The sequence below is a fragment of the Sus scrofa genome, chromosome 4 (genome assembly GCF_000003025.6).
Source record: "Sus scrofa isolate TJ Tabasco breed Duroc chromosome 4, Sscrofa11.1, whole genome shotgun sequence".
In the NCBI taxonomy this organism is placed as follows: Eukaryota; Metazoa; Chordata; class Mammalia; order Artiodactyla; family Suidae; genus Sus; species Sus scrofa.
The window spans coordinates 28,743,419-28,762,527 of NC_010446.5; positions in this window are offsets into that span (position 1 = coordinate 28,743,419).

Consider the following 19,109-nt stretch of genomic DNA (forward strand, 5'->3'; position numbering starts at 1 on the left):
AATACATGAGAACGTGATAAATCTCAAAATTTAAAATTTTTGACAAGACAAGTAGTTTGGCCCCAAAACTAAAGTATCCTCTTATCCTAGAAATCAGGAAAAGAATCTAAGGAAGGAAAAAAATCCTGGAAGAGAGCCACAAAGTGGATTAAAATGAGAAACTATGACACAAGGGAAAATGTAAAAGAACAATGACTTCAACCTGCAAAGACAAAGGCTAAGACATAACTTAATAAAAATTCACCAGCTTTTAAGAGTTGATATGCAGAAACGTTCACTTCCACTAAAAATCAAAAAGTCAAATTAACATATTAAAACTGATATAATTTTATCATTAAATTGGCAACAGTTTCTCCTTTTTTTACAGCAATATTTAACGTTGCCATGAAAGATGCTATCTCATTCATTGCTTTATAGGAATATCAATTAATTCATCTCTTTCTGCAACACAGATTAACAGTATATACCTGAGTCCTTTCTTTCTCCCAGTATTCCACTTCAAGAAAACTTGAGTAGAAATAGTCAAGGAGATATATACAAATTTATTTACAAAGATATGTGTTTTTTTTGGTTTTTTTGGCCACACCTACAGCACATGGAAATTCCAGGGCCAAGGACTGAATCTGAGCTGCAGCTGCTACCTACACCACAGGAGCAGCAATACCGGATCCTTAACCCACTGCACTGGGTATGGATAGTACCCCTACCTCAGCAGTGACCTGAGCTGCCACAGAGACAATGCCAGATCTTTAACCCATTGCACTACAGCAGAAACTTCTATAAAGGTATTTATCATTGCATTAGCTCAAACAATGAGATACTGAAAACAGTCTCATAGCTCAATAATGGGGGGATTGCTGAGATGGACTAAGCTCATAAAATGGATTGCTGTAAAACCACTAAACATGATTTTCAAAGATTTTTTAGGATACAGAGAAATGCCCTTAAAATAACATTAAGTGAATAAGTTCATGATGTAGAATCTTTTCTCAAACATAGCATCATCCAAATTATGTGCTATATATATGATTTATATACGTATAAGACAGAAGGAAACATCAAAATGCAAACATCTCTAGAGTGAGGTTACTGGTGATTTGTTTCTTTTGTATTTTCTAAATTTTCATTCCTTTTTATTTTTTAAATGTATTTTTAATTCTTTAACAAACATTTTAACAATAATTACTACATGCCGATACTGATTCAAGGGATTTACAGATATTAACTTATGTAATTCAATTCTCAAAAGAACCTTAATAGCTACTATTATTATTGATGATGAGACTGAGGCATGGAGAGGTTTAAAAATTTCTTCAAGGTTACACAGCTAGTAGGTTGTGGAAGTAGAATTGGAGCCCATCCACTTAACTATACTATGATTGTGAAATATTTTGAAAGTATAAAAATAATTTTTTCTTTTTTCTTTTTTTTCTTTTTGGGGCTGTGCCTGCGATATATGGAAGTTCCCAGGCTAGGGTTCAAATCAGAGCTGCAGCTGCCAGCCTATGCCACAGCCGCAACAATGCCAGATCTGAGCTGTGTCTGCAACCTACACCACAGCTCACGGCAGTGTAGGATCCTCGACCTACTGAGTGAGGCCAGGGATCAAACCTGGATCCTCATGGATACTAGTCAGATTTGTTTCTGCTGCACCACTATGGGAACTCCTAAAATAATATTTAATTGAATAAAATTATGAGTTAATTATCCAAACTTCCTGGTAATAAAGGTAGGAAAGCAAGATGAAGAATTCAGTTATCTATTAGGAAAGACTATTTTGATATATAGGATTATTACATTGGCATGATCACAAGACAAAACGTGGGAAGTTCTTAGCAAGGCTCTAAAAATTGGATTGGTGGTCGTCTGGTGAATGTAATGTCTTCTTGCTGAGACTGATGCTTGACTCTCAAGGTCCCTGGCAGGCCTATGATTCAGTGATTCATGAAATGATAAAGTTTGGATGACCCAGTTTGTCCCCTAATTATATTTATACTCACATCCTGTAAAGGAGCCACATAGATGAGACTCTCCTTCCTGTAAATATAATAATTTAATATTTTTATCTACACTTAGAATAACAAACATAACCTAAATACTTTCTAAGAAGATAGAGAGAATCCACTGTTCTCTCACCTTTCTTCTCAGACTTAAGTTGAATGAGGAAAATATAATAGAAAGAAGACTCGTCAGCATATTGTCAGGTAAGTATAAGAATTACACCATATAAATAGCTACAATGAATAATTTATTTGGTAGCTAGATGGCATTATTTGGGCTGAACTGTACTTCCTGAATTTTCCTTCCTCTTCTTTTAGGGCTTTCATGAGTTTAGGTTTTGTGTCAGAATATATGTTAGAGGAAAAAGAAATACCTGTTTAATAATTAAAAAAGTCTCATTTGCCAAGAGGCCTATAATTATTCTGAAAAGTTGGTTTTATTATTGTTGAATTCTATCCAATTGTGATAAGAAAACAGATTAGTAGGAAAATTACTAATTTATTTTTTCACTGTGCTAAACCATACTGGTTTTAAAAAAGGAATTTTTCTATTTTATGACCGTGGGTCCACATTGTAGCTTGTTACTCACAGATTAAACTTCCTCTTGCTTGGGGAGAGTGAGTGGGAAGTAAAACCACTCTATAAAATAAATATGAGGAGTATAGGCATCTAGGGAGAAAAGAGGACAGAGGGAGAAAAAAATAGAAGAGTAGGGCCCAAGAGGCTTCAGGAGGAAAAGTCTACTTGTTGACAAATTCCTCATTGCAAAGATGGTTGAAGGGTTTTGAAGATCAGTGATGCCACTTACTTAATATTAAGCTGGTCCCTATTCCTAATTATTCTGTGTGTTCTTGCTCAATGTCTTCAAGTCTTTCATATAAGTCAGCCATAAAAAACAGCCTCATAAGAGCTCCCATCTTGGCTCAGTTTAACCTGACTGGTATCTAAGAGGATGCAGGTTGGATCCCTGGCCTCGTTCAGTGGGTTAAGGATCTGGTGTTACCCTGAACTATAGTGTAGGCTGCAGACTCTGCTTAGATCTGGCATTGCTGTGGCTTTACCCCTTTGCTGGATGCCCACATAGTGGAGGCACCAGCAGTTGAGGGCGACCATTGCTCTAGAATTCCATGACTTTTAGGGAAGCAGGTGAATATTTGAAATAGACCTAAGAGCATCAGATAGATGTTGGCATCAGTAGAAAAGCAAGCTCTGGTATGCACTGACTCACCTTTATTTTCACCCACACCTACTCTAGGAACATGGTCATTGAAGAGTTGTGATGAGGGTTGGGGAACAAAGTGGGTATGGGTGAAAGGAGCAAATACTTGTGTTATGAGAGCGAACGGTGGAAACTGAGATAGGAGACAACACCTACATGCCATGGTTAGGTAAACTGAACTTTATTCTACGGATAATGGAGGAAATATTGAGATTTTCTTAAAAAGAAAAACAGCATAATCAGAATTCAGTTTTGAAGGAAAAAAAACCCTCAGAAAATGGGGTAGAGATCATATTAATAAGGTGAGTAAGGACTGTTGGAAAGCAATAGAAAGGGGCCAAGGAGAAATGATGAACTGAAAGAGTGAAGGAAGAAACAGAGAGGAGGTAAAAATAGGTATTTCAAAGATCAAACAGATAATGTTGACTGATTTGAATGGGGTGGGCCACTGAGAAATCGCTTGGATAATTTGTTACTGATAAAGTTATGAAAAACATGGAGAAAAACACTAGGTTTGATGGAAAGAAGATAGGCTGAGTTTGAGGTACATGGGGGACATCCAAGTGAAGGTATCTACTGGTCAGTGGAAATGTGAGTCTGGAGTATTGGAATGAGGTTGGATTTATTTATGATATAAAGCACGTAACAATATTCTCTTAACCCAAAGTTGGGATGCAGGGTCTCTCAAATTTTTAATGGTCAGTTAATTTATTTTCATGAAAAAATTACAAATATAAGAAATGGAAGTAAATATATTGTTAGATTTTAATTTTCTGTAAGTAAAAAAGATAAAGCCACTTGAAATCAAAACGCACCTGGAAAATCCAGGCTATATGGTCACTATACTTGTGTTTCATCTGTTTCAAAGAGGATTCATGCCATTTGTGATGTAAACCAACACTCAATAATAAAAAGAATTAATCCAAAATCAATTAGAAGGAAAGTAAAAGAATATAAACTAGATACCTGAAATTAGTCAATAACCACAATAAAAGATTGTTTTTGTTTTTAAATGGCCACATCCCTGGAATACAGAAGCTCCAACTCCAGGGACTGAATCTGAGCCACAGTTGAAACCTACACTGCAGCTGCAGCAAAGTGGATTCTTTTACCCATTGCACCAGGCAGGGTATTGAACCTACTCCTCTGCAGCTACCCAAGCCTCTACAGTTGGACTCTTAACTGACTGCACCACAGTGGGAACTCCAGACAATAAAAGTTTGTTAATCTTGAGGTTTCTATTAGACAAAAGAGTGAAAACTATTGGGTCATAGTTATGAAGTACTTGAGAAGAAGAAAATCTATATATTAATTTAGAGAGAGAAATATTTCTTTATGCAAAATTCTAAGAGGAATTATCACATAGCTCTTTAAATGACAATGAGCAACATAATGGAAAATGGTTTTACTAAAGTCACAGAAATGGTTTTCAAATGGATGCTTCTAATAAATTGATATATTTAAAATATATACATCAAAAACTAAGGACATATTATTCAGTCCAAGAGGAAGATAAATTTTTCAGAAAACTAGGATACTACAGCCCAGATTGCTTTCTGATGATAACTTAAATTAAGGAATGGAGCCAGAGTTATCTTGAGGATGAATAGTTAGCATGTTTCTCTGGCTGATTCTAAAATATTGAATTTTTCAAACAAGCTTCTTATAAAATTTCTGAATCTCTGACATGGTCAATATTAGTGTAGGAACGGCAAATGTGCCCTACATAATCTTCAGCTCTTATGCCTAATTCCAACCACAGGCAAATCAAGCACCAAAGAATACGTCGAGGCTATGTACTTGGAAAAGATAACCACATTGACTAGATGTGAGGAAAACTCAAGAGGAAGAGACTGGGAGGCACGGACATATGGGAGCCCTAAAATATGACATAGCAGGGAGATGAAGACTTTGATAAACTCAGCTCCATTGAGTTCTTACAGATTTTCTGCATCTGAGGGAATGAGTTCATCTTTGCGAAAACTGGTACTAATATTACTCATACAGGTGCCTAGGAGAGTACAGAATGTCTTTAAACATCAGGTACAAGCATTTTTAGCAGCCGGTAAATTGGAAGCAGAGACCAAGCCAGAGTAAGATGAGCTCAAAGAAGAGGCACAATCCCTCCAGCATCAGTTCAAGCTCAGATTCCCTCTGTCATTGTCTAGACATGACCTCCACCAGCTTAGCCTAAAGAGCAGCACAGCATGGAGAAATGTTCTGTATCTTTAAATGGCATCAGCAAGATGAGGCAGTCTTTGTCTTTGACTTTATCATGCATACAGAAAGGATAAGGAATTTTTGCATCTTAAACCCTAATCAACCCCTACTTCAGAGTTGTAAAAACTGTATATGGCATGTAGAAATTCACTTTTTTATCCAACCTCCAACCTCCTCAGTCATAACCAAAACTTTATTCTCTCCTTTTTTTAAACCTTAACTTCCTTTATCACTCCAGGAAAGTAGTGGTCTTTTTTTTAGTCAATCCAAATATTTTGGAGTTTTATCTGTGTGTATTATTTTTGTTTTTGTTTTGTTTTGTTTTGCCTATTGAAATTCCAAAGAAACATTGTGGCTGATACAGGCCATTTGAACTGTTGAATTGGTCTCCTTTCTCCCATTGCTTGTAGTTGGCTTGTCATGCTGTCACCCAGATTTAACCTTCCCTTTGGACATACTCTCTTTTATCTTGGCTGTGTTGTGGAGACAAGAGAGAAATAGGATATCCCATAAAATGCTATCATGTTTCCCCCTGGGTGTAGAAATGGCAATTTCTGAAGGCTCAATTATTCTCACACTTTCCACCTTCCCAAGGTGATACACACAAAAAAAACATGAAAAAGCAAGTAAAATTCATGTCTTACCAGTTGTTTACACCCAAGCACCTTTATAATAACGCTTCCACCTTTTTTTTCCTAAGTTGTGTCAAGTCAAACTATGTGTATGAAAGAATATTTAAATAATCAGAAACATGTAATGTTACTAGATGGAAGAATTATTGTTTAATTCTGAGACTATGCAAATGCTCATTATACCTATATCTGCCTGTGGAATAACTCTGAAGATCATTATAATTTCAAGATTCATATACAAATTTCACTGATTGAAATAAAGATACTGGTCAGAGAATTAGACTTTTTACTAGAGAAGTACCTTGTACATATGCTTTGACTGCTATGTGTTCTTATATATTTATTTATTTCTCAAAACACTATAAGGGTAAACAGTCTTGCCCAAGTTATAAAGAAATACTTTCTGGTGCTCTTCATGGTCATCCCCAAGTAATCTAAACCACAAATTCAAATCTCAAGGATCCATTGTTTCTTTTATGTTGTTTACAAATCTCCAAAGTAGTGAATATCGGAATTTATTTTCTTAAAACATTCTAATACTGTGCAAACCATTGCATGCCTGGATTTGTATTTATGTAACTAAATTCCAGGACAGAATTTTTAGCACTTTAGAAGCACAGTTAGAATTTTTCAGAATCTATCTAAAATGTACTTTTTGCCTTTAAGTGCTTGGGGTCTGTGTTTATTGTGGCTGATTTATAACACCTACTTAATCTGTGCTGATTTGAGACATAGATATGGGAGTGTTATGATGGGGGAAAGGGTTGGTTTCTTAGACTTATCAATGGGGAGAGAGGAAAGGTTTGCTTAAGATTCAGCTAGATGCATGGGACAGTTTCATTCTATGAGAAATAAGAACTAGGAAATATCTGGAAGAATGTGTTAAGGCAACATAAAACAACTTGGAGTAAATTTATGTTTATTGATTCTTTTATTCAATAGTTTTTTGTTTCATTTGCTTTATTTATTTATTTATTCATTTATTTTTACTGGGTGACTATAATATTCTAGGAGTTTTCCTAGGCATTAGAATATAAAGGAAAGTAAAACCAAACAAGAAGCTACCTATTCTAATGGAATTTTAATCTAGTGGAGGATACTGATTGAATCAAATAATCACATATGAAAATCATTAAATTGATGATAAATAAGACAAAGGAAAAAGGACAGGGAGAGATGAAAGTATAGTATGGGGAAGGAAGTGACACTTGGAAAGTGTCACTGAGAAAATGAGGAGCCTAACATTAAGTACTGACCTTGTGTATGATTAATTTTACTTTGTAGGGCTTTTAGCCTATTCATGAGAATCAGCCATTCATCCTTAGGAAATGGATTCCTTCATGTTGGAGGATTCCAACATGATGGAGGTTGAAACCCATCATGTCAGGGTATATTATGTACTTTTATTTTTTGAATATCTGAAATTTTAGTCAAGTGTACTTGGAAAAGTGATGGCGATTATTGTCTCTGCCAGGTTTATTTGTGTGCAAAGAGGCTTTCCTTCATGAAGTACAGTTAGTTCCTTCCTCACACCTATTAAAGATGATGCCATTCTACCAATTTTGATCTTTGATGTTAATAGCAAAAAGAATTAAATACAGCTGAATCATTTTCAAACATTACTATGTTGAATTCTAATTAGTTCAGAAATGTAGGTGGGATTGCTTTAGATCAAGAAGGATCCTGTACTGGCCTTTCTTCCCAAAAGTTATATAGAAAGGCACCAAATCCTTTGGCTATGTCTGTTTGTACTATAATTTGATGGAAATAGTATTGACAAATTTTTTTTGGAAGTGAGAATTGTATATTTTGTTAAGAATGAACCCTTGAAATATATTTTATAAAGGAACTGCCTAATGTTTGGAAGGTTTGGTTGTTATGAATATCCTCGTACAAGAACTAAATTGATAAAAGAGAATTCAGTTATTCCACTGGAAGAGCTTTAGGCTGCATATAATTTGGATAGACAGAGAAATAGGAAGATGGTAACATTTTTTTTGTCTGTGGCTTCTGTGAACAAAGGCTTCTTTTGAATGTGAGACTATTAATTTTCAGGTCCAGGTGATTTTTTCCTGGAAAGGAGTAAGAAGGTCAGTTTAGATGTTGCTAAAATATCTGCCGCCAATAAGATGGAAAAGGCATCTTTGCTTCGGGTGTGGCCTAGCTATGGAACTATTCCTGTGGCTCTCATTTAAAAGGATAGAATAAATAATTTATATAAATCATTATTAATAGATTTCACATTTGTTGAATACTTGTTATGTTCCAGTCTCTGTGCAGATATCTTTATATTGATTATCTCATTTAATTCTTACAATTCTTTGAGGTAGGTTCTATTTAAATGATTTAAAAAATTAGGTGTGGAAAGATTACAAAACCCAAAGTAGTATCTAATAACTAGATGATCCTAGACCAGAGCCCAAGTTCCTGACTCCAAAAATCATATTTTTAACCACTACAGCACATAGAACCTAATTTGTATAAGCTATATTGAAAATGTTTATTGGATTAGCGGAAGAATGGATTGATGAATAAGTAGACACAAAAATTAAATTAATTCAGTGAGACTCTCTTGCAAAGGAAAAAAATACTAAAGATTTAAGCTGTGGTGAAATTTTAAACACACACACGCATACACACCCACACAGACACACACATACAGAGAGAGAGAAAAATGACTCACAAAGGACCCTACACAAGTAAAAAGTTGCTAAAAAGCTTATAGGAAAGGTGAATTTCTTCTTAAATAAGGATTTCATAGTATTCAGAGGAAGGGATAGGGAAAAAGAGACAGTCAGAGAGATGGAGATACAGAGAAAGAGAGAAAAAGAGAAAGAGCCCTAGGTTTTCACTTTCATTCAGAATTCAGGAGCTGGTGTATCAGAGCTGCAAGGAAGAAAACACTGCAGAGGAAGATCTGTTAGCTGACATAGTTTAGCCAGCTCTGACTGAACCCCTGAGCAAACAAATCATCCCCTTTCCCTTCTGCACTGCAGCTTGGCTTGAGTGTTGAACCAGTAAAAGCTTTTGGGGTTGTAGCACTTACAGGATAGTTCACTGCAGATCATCATATAGAATTACATCACTGTACCCTCTCCAGTTAATGACTCCCTTGGCTAGGGCTCATATCAGAAACCAGTCATCAGGTAGGACATTGCTGCAGCCAGACTACAAAGTGATGTGGAGAGAATTTTGAAAAAGGGCAAGGGGATAATTGCATCGCTTCTAAGGAGAGCTTCAGGCACTCAGCCAAGTAAAGGTTAAGACAAGTTAATGTTGCAGTCAGAGCAAAAACAAGCCACAAGCATTTGCAGCCTCTCACACTTCTGCCAACGGATGCATCCTGTCAAAACTGCCCTCAGAGTGGGCTTGTTAATAATTGCCTAGTTCTGCTATCGGCAGCTCATCTCCTAAGACAGGATCTGTGACCATCAAGGCCCATTATATCCAGTATTGTTTCTCTGGCACACGTAGCTTTTCAACCCAGACTGCCAATTCCAAAACAGTGGCTTGACCTTTGTTCTGCTTTATCTAAGAGGTTTGGGGGGGTACCACTTGGAAGTATCAGATCCATTATGGGCTCTATATGTCAATGTCACAGCTCTGAATGTCATAGCAAAAACTTTCTTTTTTTTTTTATTTTCCCTCTGTACAGCAAGGGGATCAAGTTATCCTTACATGTATACATTACAATTACATTTTTCCCCCACCCTTTGTTCTGTTGCAACATGAGTATCTAGACAAAGTTCTCAATGCTACTCAGCAGGATCTCCTTATAAATCTATTCTAAGTTGTGTCTGATAAGCCCAAGCTCCCGATCCCTCCCACTCCCTCCCTCTCCCATCAGGCAGCCACAAGTCTATTTTCCAAGTCCATGATTTTCTTTTCTGTGGAAATAGTCATTTGTGCTGGATATTAGATTCCAGTTATAAGTGATATCATATGGTATTTGTCTTTGTCTTTCTGGCTCATTTCACTCAGGATGAGATTCTCTAGTTCCATCCATGTTGCTGCAAATGGCATTGTCGTTCTTTTTTATGGCAGAGTAGTATTCCATTGTGTATATATACCACCTCTTCCGAATCCAATCATCTGTAGATGGACATTTGTGTTGTTTCCATGTCCTGGCTATTGTGAATAGTGCTGCAATGAACATGCGGGTGCATGTGTCTCTTTTAAGTAGAGCTTTGTCCGGATAGATGCCCAAGAGTGGGATTGCAGGGTCATATGGAAGTTCTATGTATAGATTTCTAAGGTATCTCCAAACTGTTCTCCATAGTGGCTGTACCAGTTGACATTCCCACCAACAGTGCAGGAGGGTTCCCTTTTCTCCACAGCCCCTCCAGCACTTGTTATTTGTGGATTTATTAATGATGGCCATTCTGACTGGTGTGAGGTGATATCTCATGGTTAGTTTTGATTTGCATTTCTCTTATAATCAGCGATGTTGAGCATTTTTTCATGTGTTTGTTGGCCATCTGTATATCTTCTTTGGAGAAATGTCTATTCAGGTCTTTTGCCCATTTTTCCATTGGTTGATTGGCTTTTTTGCTGTTGGGTTGTATAAGTTGTTTATATATTCTAGAGATTAAGCCCTTGTCAGTTGCATCATTTGAAACTGTTTTCTCCCATTCTGTAAGTTGTCTTTTTGTTTTCTTTTGGGTTTCCTTTGCTGTGCAAAAGCTTTTCAGTTTGATGAGGTCCCATGGGTTTATTTTTGCTCTAATTTCTATTGCTTTGGGAGACTGACCTGAGAAAATATTCATGATGTTGATGTCAGAGAGTGTTTTGCCTATGTTTTCTTCTAGGAGTTTGATGGTGTCCTGCCGTATATTTAAGTCTTTCAGCCATTTGGAGTTTATTTTTGTGCATGGTGTGAGGATGTGTTCTAGTTTCATTGCTTTGCATGCAGCTGTCCAGGTTTCCCAGCAATGCTTGCTGAATAGACTTTCTTTTTCCCATTTGATGTTCTTGCCTCCCTTGTCAAAGATTAATTGACCATAGGTGTCAGGGTTTATTTCCGGGTTCTCTATTCTGTTCCATTGGTCTGTCTGTCTGCTTTGATACCACTACCACACTGTTTTGATGACTGTGGCTTTGTAGTATTTCTTGAAGTCTGGGAGAGTTATGCCTCCTGTTTGGTTTTTGTTTCTCAGGATTGCTTTGGCGATTCTGGGTCTTTTGTGGTTCCATATAAATGTTTGAATTGTTTGTTCTAGTTCTGTGAAAAATGTCATGGGTCATTTGATAGAGATTGTATTGAATCTGTAGATTGCTTTGGGTAGTACAGCCATTTTTACAATATTGATTTTTCCAATCCACGAACATGGAATATCTTTCCATTTCTTTACATCTTCTTTGATTTCTTTGATTAAAGTTTTATAGTTCTCGGCATATAGGTCCTTTACCTCCTTGGTCAGGTGTATTCCGAGGTATTTGATTTTGTGAGGTACAATTTTAAAAGGTATCGTATTTTTGTATCCCTTTTCTGATATTTCATTGCTGGTATACAGAAATGCAACTGACTTCTGAATGTTAATCTTATATCCTGCTACTTTGCTGAATTTATGAATCAATTCAAGTAGTTTTGGGGTTGAGTCCTTAGGGTTTTCTAGGTATAGTATCATGTCATCTGCATACAGTGACAGTTTGATCTCTTCTCTTCCTATATGGATGCCTTTTCTTTCGTTTGTCTAATTGCTATGGCTAAGACTTCCAAAACTATGTTGAAGAGCAGTGGTGGGAGTGGGCATCCCTGTCTTGTTCCAGATTTGAGTGAGAAGGCTTTCAGTTTTTCCCCATTGAGTATTATATTTGCTGTGGGTTTATCATAAATGGCTTTGATTATATTCAGGAATGTTCCTTCTATACCCACTTTGGCGAGGGTCTTGATCATGCATGGATGTTGGACTTTGTCAAATGCTTTTTCTGTGTCTGAGATGATCATATGATTTTTTCTGTGTCTGAGATGATCATATGATTTTTGACTTTTTTTTTGTTAATGTGGTGTATGATGCTGATTGATTTGCGTATGTTGAACCATCCTTGTGAACCTGGGATGAACCCTACCTGGTCATGGTGTATAATTTTTTTGATATGTTATTGGATTCGGTTGGCTAAGATTTTGTTGAGAATTTTTGCATCTATATTCATCAATGATATTGGGCGATAGTTTTCTTTTTTGGTGGTATCTCTGTCTGGTTTTGGAATGAAGGTGATGGTGGCCTCATAGAATGTCTTTGGAAGTATTCCTTCTTCTTCAACCTTTTGAAAGAGTTTAAGGAGGATGGGCACCAATTCCTCTTTATATGTTTGATAAAATTCACCTGTGAAGCCATCTGGTCCTGGACTTTTATTTGTAGGGAGTGATTTTATGACCTCTTCAATTTCATTTCTAGTGATCAGTCTGTTCAGTTGTTCTGTTTCTTTTTAATTCAGTTTTGGCAGCCTGTAAGATTCTAGAAAATTGTCCATTTCTTCCAGATTGTCAAACTTGTTGCCGTATAGTTGTTCATAGTATTCGCTTATGTTTTTTTGTATTTCTGCTGTATCCGTTGTGATTTCTCCTTTTTCATTTATAATTTTGGTTATTTGGGTTCTTTCTCTCCTCTTTTTAGTGAGTCTGGCCAGGGGTTTGTCAATTTTGTTTACCTTTTCAAAGAACTAGCTCTTGGTTTTATTAATTTTCTCTATTGCTTTTTGAGTCTCTATTTTATTGATTTCTTCTTTGATCTTTATAATTTCCTTCCTTCTGCTGACTTTAGGTCTTTTTTGTTCTTCTTTTTTCTAATTCATTTAGGTGGAGGGTTAAGTTGTCCATTTGGGATCTTTCTTCTTTTTTGAGAAAGGCCTGTATTGCTATAAATTTCCCTCTGAGCACTGCTTTCACAGCATCCCATAGATTTTAAGAGGTTGTGTCTTCATTATCATTTGTTTCAAGGTAGTTTTTAATTTCCTTCTTGATTTCCTCATTGACCCATTGGTTTTTTTAGTAGCATGTTGTTTAGTCTCCATGTAGTAGGTTTTTTCTCTTTCCTTTTCCCATGGTTGATTTCTAATTTCATGGCATTGTGGTCAGAGAAGATACTTGAGATAATTTCTATGCTCCTAAATTTATTGAGGTTAGCTTTGTGTCCCAATATGTGGTCGATTCTTGAGAATGTTCCATGAGCATTTGAGAAGAATGTGTATTCTGATTTTTTTGGATGTAGTGTCCTGAAGATATCAATGAAGTCTAACTTTTCTATTGTTTCCTTTAGGATCTCTGTTGCTTTATTGGTTTTCTGTCTAGAGGATCTGTCCATTGATGTGAGGGGGGTATTAAGGTCTCCTACTATGATTGTATTCTCATCAATATCTCCCTTTATGTCTGTTAATATTTGTTGTACGTATCTGGTGCTCCTATATTTGGGGCATATATGTTGACGATAGTAACATCCTCTCCTTGGATGGATCCCTTAATCATTAAATAGTGTCCTTCTTTGTCTTTCTTTATGTCTTTTGTTTTAAAGTCTATTTTGTCTGATATGAGTGTTGCGACTCCTGCTTTTCTGTCATGTCTATTGGCGTGAAATATTTTTCCCCACCCTTTCACTTTCAATCTATATGTATCTTTTGTCCTAAGGTGAGTTTCTTGTAGGCAGCATATTGAAGGTTTTTGCCTTTTTATCCACTCAGCCACTCTGTGTCTTTTGATTGGGGCATTCAGTCCATTGACATTTAAGGTGATAATTGATAGATGATTATTTATAGCCATTTTGAACCTCGTGTTCCAGTTGATTCTATGGTTCTCCATTCTTCCTTTCTTTTTTTTTTTTTTTTTTTTTTTTTTTTGGTTGGATGGTCTCCTGTTATTGTCTGCTTGAGTGTTTTTTTTTTTTTTTCATTTTTTGGGAATGCAATATTTGGTTTTGGCTTGTGGTTGCCCTGTTTTTTAAGTATGCTAACCCCTTCCTATGATTGTGTGTTTTAGCCTGATGGTCCTGTAAGTTCAAACACTTCATTACTATATTAAAATTAAGAAGAGAAACATACAAACAAACAAAAAGGGTTATTTATTTCCTAACATCCCTTGCCCACATTTTATGATTTTGATGACTTTTTTTGTTTTTTTCTTTTTAATTTTATTTTGTTTGAAGCATGTTCATGATTAAATCTGTATGCTGGCTTATTTGAGTGACTGCTCTCTGATTGTGGTTTCCTCAGTCCTAATTCTTCCTCTTCTTCTTCTTTTTTTTTCTTTTCTTTTTTCTTCTCTTTCCTTCCTTTCTTTTTAGTTTAGAGAAGCCCTTTCAGTATTTCTTTTAACCTGGGTTTTGTGTTGCTGTATTCTTTTAGTTTTTGTTTGTTGGAAAAAATTTTTATTTCCCCTTCTATTTTAAATGATATTCTTGCTGGATAGAGTATTCTAGGTTGCATATTTTTTTTCCTTTTAGCACTTTAAATATCTCTTGCCATTCCCTCCTGGCCTGTAGTGTTTCTGTAGAGAAATCAGCTGATAATCTTATGGGGGTTCCCTTGTAGGTAACATTCTGCTTTTCTCTTGCTGACTTTAGGATCCTCTCTTTATCACTAACTTTTGCCATTTTTATTATTATGTGTCTTGGTGTGGGTCTATTTGGGTTCAATTTGTTTGGGGCCCTCTGTGCTTCTTTTATCTTGAACTCAGTATCCTTTAGATTTGGGAAGTTTCCAGCAATAATTTCTTCAAATATATTTTCCATTCCCTTATCTTTTTCTACTCCTTCTGGAATTCCTATTATGCGTAGATTGGCCCACTTTATATTATCCCATAGGTCTCTTACATTGCTTTCCTGTTTTTTGATTTGGTTTTATGTCTGCTGACCTGATTGGGTGATTTCCATTATTCTATCTTCCATATCACTGATTCATTCTTCTGCATTATTCATTCTGGTTTTTACTGCCCTTAGTCAGTTTGTATCTCTGCAACTGGATGTTCTAATTTTTCTTGGCTCCTCCTTATATTTTCTAGTTCCTTTCTGAGGGTATCTGCATTACTGTTCATATCTTCTCTTTTTTTTTTTTTTTTGTCTTTTTTGTCTTTTGTCTTTTTGTTGTTGTTGTTGTTGTTGCTATTTCTTGGGCCGCTCCCGCGGCATATGGAGGTTCCCAGGCTAGGGGTTGAATCGGAGCAGTAGCCACCGGCCTACGCCAGAGCCACAGCAACGCGGGATCCGAGCCGCGTCTGCAACCTACACCACAGCTCACGGCAACGCCGGATCGTTAACCCACTGAGCAAGGGCAGGGACCGAACCCGCAACCTCATGGTTCCTAGTCGGATTCGTTAACCACTGCGCCACGATGGGAACTCCCATATCTTCTCTTAATTCCTTCAGTATTTTCACTATTTCTCTTTTGAACTCCAGGTCTGTCAGACTGCAGAGATCTGTTTCATTGTTGACTGTTTTAGGTGAGTTCTCCTGTTGGTTTGACTGGGGGTGGTTTCTCAGCTTCTTCATCTTGCTTTTTGTTTTCTTTTTCCTGAGGGAGTTGTACTCCCCGCGACTGGGCAGTGTTTGCCTTGTCACTGCTGTGGAATGTTTCCTGAGGGCTGGCGTTGTTGGTCAGTCTTTTTTGAGGCAGTGTGGCTTTTCTGGAGTGTTGATGGGGCTAACAGGGTTTCTTTGAAGCAAAGGAGGACTTCCTGAGGGCAGACAGGACTGGGAGGTCCACACCACGATGGTAGCAGATTTCACTCAGTTAGGCAGAGCTTGCTCTGGTGTTTTTAGGCTGTGGGGTTCTTGCAGGGGGTTGGCAGTGTTGGGCAGCTGTTCCTCAGGAGTGCAGCACCCCCTGAGGGCTGGAGCAGCTATCTGGGTCACTGAGAACCTAAGAGGCTCTTCCCAGGGCAGCCCAACTCAGAAAGACGGCCTGAGTATGTAGGCAGATCTTTTCACAGTCTGTCCAAGCTTGTTGTAGCTTTTCTGGGCTGCAGGAGGTCCTGCAGAGAGCTGGCAATCCTTTGCAGCTGTTGTGCAAGAGTGCGGCACCCCCTAAGGGCTTTTGAAGCTAGCTGGCCAGCTGCCAACCCAAGAGGTTCCTCCCCAGGGCAGCCTGACTCAGAAAGACCACCTGAGAATTAGGTAGATCTTTTCACGGCCTGGCTAGGCTTGTTCTAGCTTTTCTGGGCTGCAGGCCTTTTCTAGGGGGCTGGTGGTGTTTGGTGCTGCTCTGCAGGGGTGTAGCCCCTCCAAAGGGCAAGCAGGCCTGTGCAGGGACAGCCCCTGCGGTGGTAGGCTTCAGGCAATTGTTGAGGCCAGCCCTCCCGGATGGCAGGTAGCCCCAGGTCCGGCGAGTGCGTAGGGGGTGGTGGGGGTGGGGGGAGGGGATGCACTGGGAAGCACAGCTTTCTGCTAGCTAGCAGGGCTGTAAGCTTGCTGTGGCATGGGGAGTATTCTATGGGGACCCACCCCTTCTTCTCTCCCCTCCCCAGCATGGGCACTGACCAGGCTCTTCTCCCAGGTTCCCTCTGATGTGGCTTTCCACTTCCCCGCCCCTAGAGTATTGCTCCCTTCCTCTGGACAGCTTTGTTTTCTAGTCTCCCGGGCAGTCTCTGCCCCGTTAAACTTGACAGACTGGTTTCTAGACCTCCCAAGCAGTCTCCGCTCCACCCCGCCCCCCCAGCCCTTTCCTGGGGACTAACCTCTGGAGCCGAGGTCTCGGTGCCCAGCCCCCACCCAGGCGTCTCAATTTTTGGTGACTGTGCCCATAGTTCAGATGGTCCATTCGGTTCTCGATCTGCTTTTCAGTACTCCAACTTACTGCTACACTCTTCTCTGCATCTGGAGGTTCCTCCAGTTCGTTTGATCTTTCCCCCAAGTAGGTGACTTTCCAGGGTGCGGGATCCCTTTCTCCTCCTCCGTTCCCTTTTGGAAGTGCCTGTCCAGCTCGGATTCACCTTCTCTCACTCTCCTCTTTTCTCTTGTTTTACCTAGTAATGTCAAGAACTTCTTGCCGTTAATGGAGTTTAGGTTCTTCTGCCAGCGATTGGTTGCTGTTCTGTGTGAGTCATTTATCCTGTAGATGTGCTTTTTTTGTTGTGTTTGTGGGAGAGGGCGAGTGTGTCCCCCTACTCTTCTGCCATCTTGTCTCTACTCTCTCTTTTTTTTTTTTTTTTTTTTTTTTTTTTTTTTAGTAAAGGGATTTTTAGGGTAATTTGTTGAAACTATTCTGGGAACTAGAAATTTTCTGTTAAATTTACTTTTAGGTTATTATATAATTCTTATAGAATTCATTAAATGATATATCCCAGTACTGATATCTCTAAGAAAGCAGCCGCATAACTGCCTGAAAGATGTTCTGCTTTTAAAAATGTCATTTTTTTAATGCTCGCAGAGAAAAAAAAGAGTTTAACTTCTCTCTTGTTAACATAGGAAGAAAAGCACAATTCAATAGAAAAGTGAAATATGCAAAGTTCAGTACATAAATGATTTAGTGCTAAACATGTAATGGTATAAACTCCAGAGTAAGTTGCAAAACATTTACTAAAGGGAAATTGTTCCTGATTTGATAAGGGAAAAATTAAAAGACTTGACCAAGGAAGTCATAGGAAAATGGAACACATAAATGTACTGTTCATTCTGGCTCATTAGGCTCATTTTCTCTGTAACAACCACATAAATTTTAAAAGTACATATACAGCTACTTCTTGAAGGCATTAAAAAAATTTATTGGTTTTAAAAAATAGAAGAGAAGCAATTTATAGCAGCAGGCACTTAAATCAACTTTGTTAAGGTCATTTCTCTAATAAAAGTAATCAATTAACTCAACCCATATATAAATATATGAGTACTGTTAAGCAGACAGCAAAAGCATAAACCTTCAGAATATTATAATATTTGAAAATCAATCACCATTTTATTTTTTCTCACTATGAATTTTCTGTGTTGCGATAGATATTGATGCATACAATCTATTGGAAGACAGTAATACAGATAATGTTACACACTTCTTTTAAAGGGATTTCACTAAATTAATGCTACATATTTGTTATTTTTAATTTATGCACATCAAGGATGATCCTAACCATATAGTTGCATAATCCTAATTAGACATCATTGTCTCTTACTACCAACAGTAAGAAATGCCAGGCGTCTTAAACACTGAGCTTGTAGACCCCAAATTAGGAAATGAAAGAACACTCTAGAAATACTAGAAGATAGTCTTATCCTTTTCTAGTATTGCTCATTTGAGTATAGTCTCCTAGCTCTTAAGGAAACAAAGATAATTGATGGGATCACTGAGGTTTATGGTCACAGGAGAGATATGCTAGGAGTAACAGGCAGTGTTGGCACCATAAACTCAGAACTTATGCTATTACCAGATAAAAGAAACCTTTACTCAATTTAGCATCATTCTTGGAGTTTCTGCAGCATGTACAGACCCAGTCATTTTGAACATAGCTATAAGGAGATGTTAAGTGTAATGAAGAAAAACTGATGGTCTTTCATGCAGTGATCTCACTATGTCCCTCTAGATTTTCAGTATGTATCTTAGGTCATAAGGAATAAACATGTTGATTTAATAAGGTTCAGGAACAAACAAAGATGCTGATGTTAAATGTCTCAAGAATATGCTATAACAGATTCAGAATTTTAGTCTCTTCCATCTATTTTTAAGTTAGGAAGGGAAACCAAGAGATGAAGTGATTTCCTTTGTTCTATTTGCTGGGAGAAGACAAGACGGCAGAGTAGAAGAACTCAAGTTTACCTCTTCTAATGAAAAACACCAAAATAACAACTAAGTTCTGAACAACCATCAACAAAATAGGCTGGAAACTACCAAAAACAACATTCTATACCCAAATACAAAGAAGAAACCATGACAAGATGGTAGGAGGGGCACTTTTGTGATATAATCAAATCTCATATCTGCTGGGTGGGCAATCCACAAACTGGAAAATAACTATATTGTAGAGGTTACCCTGTAGGAGTGAGTGTTCTGAACCCCATTTCTGGTTCCCCAGCCTGGGGCTCTGGCATTGGGAGGAACAGCTCCAAAGTATTTGGCTTTGAAGG